This window comes from Tachypleus tridentatus, chromosome 7 (genome assembly GCF_004210375.1).
Source record: "Tachypleus tridentatus isolate NWPU-2018 chromosome 7, ASM421037v1, whole genome shotgun sequence".
Taxonomy (NCBI): domain Eukaryota; kingdom Metazoa; phylum Arthropoda; class Merostomata; order Xiphosura; family Limulidae; genus Tachypleus; species Tachypleus tridentatus.
Genome location: NC_134831.1, coordinates 106,899,921 through 106,904,586, shown reverse-complemented (window position 1 = coordinate 106,904,586; position 4,666 = coordinate 106,899,921). Strand labels below are relative to the sequence as shown.

Sequence of the window (4,666 nt, the reverse complement as noted above, 5' to 3'; positions counted from 1 at the left end):
AATACGGTCGAACAATAAAATCTTCATTGTAGTATAATATGGACAAGTATGAGGACTTGTTCACAAACATTGTATTGTTGTTATGCATGTTATCTATTAATATGTATACACACATATATGATACAATTTTCTCAAATAAATTTTGATATCAATGCTACACCTGGTGTCCAAATGAAGCATAATTATTATGTGCTGTATCTTAAGACAGCCGGTATGGGTATTAAAACAAAGTAGAGAACGTTTTGACCTTCTTAAGTTATCTTCATGTTAGTATGAGATACATTGTTACTTAAAGTGGATTTCTCGTCATCATGAATTATTAACAGCTATCACTACTTTCTGATTATTTTCGTTGTGCAAAGCTACAGAATTTTACCTGGAGTAAGGTACCTTAACTTGCACAAACACAATGAGATGAGTGTTACTTGTTGAATTTCTCTCCAAGATGCACGTGATATATCTGTGAAAATCATTCTTTACAAGTGATAGTCTAGACGGAACGCCATTAAAAAGGGCAAGTTACTGTAATCAACGTTACTCTTATAACGCACTCACTGCAACCAATGCAGGGACTACTATTTATTTTACTTTATATCTTTGTACTAACGGGACAAGAAACAGGAATTCTTGGATCCCTCATACTAAACATGCACTCGGCCCATTTAAAATAAATTAATTCAACGTCTTTGAACTTCAAGATCCTTTGTGTCACTGAAACAGTATTTAAATAGACACGAACGAAGCTATTTTATAAAATAAAAATAATTCACCAACCACACTTAAAAGTTGTTCATAAAATTATTAAAAACGTAGAGAAGGTTTTTAAATTAATGTAACAATCTACTATCAAATTTTAAATTGATAAGTATTATTATAATCGTTTGTTTATGTAGAGGAAAGCCACATCAGGCTGCTTGCTGTGTGCCCATGGTGAAATCGAACCCGATATTAATAGGTAATATGAGACTTCATACTTTTCACTTTAACTAAAGTATGAGCTTAAAAATTAAAGTGTTTTCAAATATTTCTTGTTTTTCAGTATTATTGCTTGCTTTTGACTCATACCTAAGCCTACATCAGTCTGTAAACCACTTTCTTACAGAGTAAAGACGAATCTGAAAATCTTTATCATGTTAACTGTATATAATGATCCTAGAATTGTATTTAATGTATGTAATGATCCTAGAATTAATGTATCAAATGTTATATCTTTAAGTGTAAATCAAATACTCTGTGTCATCATCAAAATTTAACATACCTGCTAACCTCAGTGTTAAATGATCTTGTGATAAATTTGAAATAGATCATTTTTACCTTTAATTGTTATTACAATACACTATTGTACTTGGCAGAAGAAGAGTTATAACTACCAGTATCAAGAACTGTCTTCTTTAATATGTATCATCTAAACATGATTTTGTTTCAAATTTTTACCTAAGAAAGGTTTTTAAGAAGCTGATTTGAACATTTTATTCTTTTGTTAGTTAAGATGTTTTTGTAATTCATTCAGTATAAAAGTTTCATTAATGAGTTAAAATAATTCTGAGTATTTACAGAAGTTTTGTGAAGAACTTAATCTAGCTGGGTTATAAGTTGATGAGGATCTCCTGAAGTTTCAAACTTTTTTTAGGATGTTAGTAAGTTTAGTATTCATAACAAATAGTTGTGAACAACATACATCTAAATTTAAAAACTTGTAACATTAACTGGGTAACATCTTATAATTTAGCTACTAGACTCAATGGTATTTTTCCAACTCAAATCTTTCACTTACAGTAACAAACTTTTGCAATACTGGTACCTGAAAAACAAAACAGTGTTTGAAGCTAGAAGATTGATACCACATCTAATGATTATAACAGTACAGTTTTATTTAATATAACTTAATTTCTCTTGGAAAAACAGACAATTTGATGACCTTTGTAACTGCTTCATTTCACTTCTCTGTCAAAGTTCTGAACTTAGACAAGTAAGCACATTATGATACTACATTAATCAGTGGACAAACAATGATATGTGGACAATGATATAGATTTATATGTATTAAGAGTATTAACTTAATTAGGAACTGAATAAGTTTAATGAAGTTGTATATAACATGTAAGAATATGAAAGAATCAGTAAAAGAAATGCTATTGGAATTATTGTTTTAAACATCTTTGCTTTAACTATAAAGCCTCGAGTTAGTGCCCATGTGCTCCATTCACCTAAAAATAAATAAATCTTGTAACGACAGGTAGTATTAGTCGAATCTCCAACAGCTAAGCAGAACTAACCTTTCTGCCTAGTGAAGCCGCTCACTCCGATTCCATTACAAGTGTCTGAGATGTTTAGTGAAAAAGAATACCTGCAATACCTGTAAGTCCAAGCAGTCATTTCCACTATGTGGGATCAACATTACCCTCTCCACGTTAGATGATAAATATATTTTTTGTTTATTTCTGGAATTTATCACGGTTTAGAGCAAACTGCTACTTTTCCACAAAGCTTTCCATTTTATGGATTTTCAGTATTTGCTAATAAAGACACCAATCATAGGTTGCGGATGCAGGTGGGTGAGTGGAGTGTTAAAAGAGGACGTTTTCTTCCACCCCTATCTTTCCTCTGTGATCACCAACGGTTCCAAGATTCTGGTCACAATATTAAAAGATGTATAAATTAATCCAATTATTAACATTGGTGTGTATAGTGTTCTGATTTATTTCACTAACTGATAAGTAATGTTTAAAATATCATACAACATACGTACTTACCCCTCTCAAGACCGACACCATTTCTAGGACTGTCTTGGTAACATTCAATGTTACAAATGAAGACTATTGTACAAAGTTTGTAGATAATCTGTGTGAAGCTATTCAAGATGTGGAAATTTTTCATTTCAAAATTCTACACAATGAATTTTGAAAGTTTGTAGGATCAAATTAAAATTAATGTAATATGTTTAGAACCATTCAGTCTTAAGTTACTATTTTCATCCTTTGATATTCTTGTTAGTGTTAGTTTGAACATTTCCTAACTGGTAGATAAAGTAACGTGTAACTTGGTCTAAATATTTCCTTACTATTAACGTAACTTCCTAAACTATTCTTTTAACAAACTGGTCCTCAAGTTAGAAAGCATGGATAATACAAAACAAAGAAAACTTGTATATCTGTGTATTTCTTAGCAAGATGAAAATAATAGAAATGTAGTTTGACCTGATATTCAGCCTGACTGATTTCACAATATTCATTTAAATTCTCCTTTTGTTTTATTTGAGTTTTCAAATTGTATAACACAGAATGTAAAAACTAGTTCTGAAGTTTTGTGTAACAACTTGTGAGATTCTCAGGATTCTTTTAAAAGATAAACTGGATAATCTGTCCATGGATGACTGAGTTAACTATAGCTAACTATAGGATGATTGAGTTAACTATAGTAAAAAGATAACACTTAACCATATTGACATCTCTCTTTCTTTCTTGTTTGTCTGTAGGACACTCAGGTGAAAACCCCTTCCACTTCTTTCTCTGCTCATGAACATCTGAAATTGTCTGTGGTCTGTCATCTTGTGGATCAACTATATTCAAGCCTTAGAACAGTGGAAACAACCTTATTGTAAGGTCAAACGACAGTAATATATATACATAAAAGTTATAAGCTGGTAACTTTTATATAAAAAAGTAGAATAAATGTTGTAAAATGCAACAAAAAAATAAAGAATGTGCATTATATAACTTTCTATAGATAATAACATCATATGTTTTATGTGTCAGAAAACAGTGTATCTTGGAATGTTTTTAATGTATTACTCCCCCCCTGGAAACACATCACTCATATTTTGTCTTCATATTTGATTACTTAATGTTCTGGTGATCTTTATTTTTTTGTTGTTTACCTTTAATTGTATGACAGAGTTAAGTATTGCTGGTATTGATTAAAATAAATTGGGTTACTATAGTGCTTCAAACAGTAAATTTTCATCTTTATTTATGAAACACTTGTATGATACATCATTTGTTAATACAAAAGATTCATAACACAAAATATACCAGAAAGTAATTGATCTCTTCAGTCTGGTTTCATATAAGATGAGTCATTCAGATGACTGTGTCTCCCTCTGGATTATTTATGGAGAAGGTTAGACTACAATAATAGTAAGTGTATAAAACGTTTTTATATTCTGTACTTCTGATTACACTTTCCAGTTTGTTTGAGGTGATGTCATTTGCTATAAATATTGTTAGTTTTGTGAGGTGTACAGAAACTTGTTTGAACAAATAAAGGACTGCAATATTGTATGCTAGAATGAACAAACACTAGAACATTGTTCAAAATGTATATAAACAAACATAATGTTACAAATTAACTTGAGAGTCCATTGTCACTAAATAATTTAAAACAACAATTATTAGTACACATATTGTTTTTATATTATTTATAAAAAAGCTGATTGCTTCTTTTTATTGTTCATTCTTTGTTTGGCCTTGTTTTATTTAGACTGAATATCCTTACAATAATTGGGTAATGAAGTTTGTCACATTGACATGTAATTTGTTTTGTAAACATCAATGATTTATGTTGATTTAAATGTTTGACAAAACAGTAGTTAACAAAGGAAGTTTAAAACAATAAAGTGTTGAAATTACATCTTCAGATAATACCACATGTCTACTGACTGATATAG

General features: G+C 30.0%; 1 long non-coding RNA gene across 1 annotated transcript; it reads left to right on the top strand.

The window, feature by feature from the left end:
• Positions 1–319: 319 nt before the first annotated feature.
• On the top strand, positions 320–3,956 carry LOC143256339 (uncharacterized). Its single transcript, XR_013031269.1, has 2 exons — positions 320–955; positions 3,476–3,956. It is a non-coding gene; the product is annotated as an uncharacterized LOC143256339 (long non-coding RNA).
• Positions 3,957–4,666: the final 710 nt, after the last annotated feature.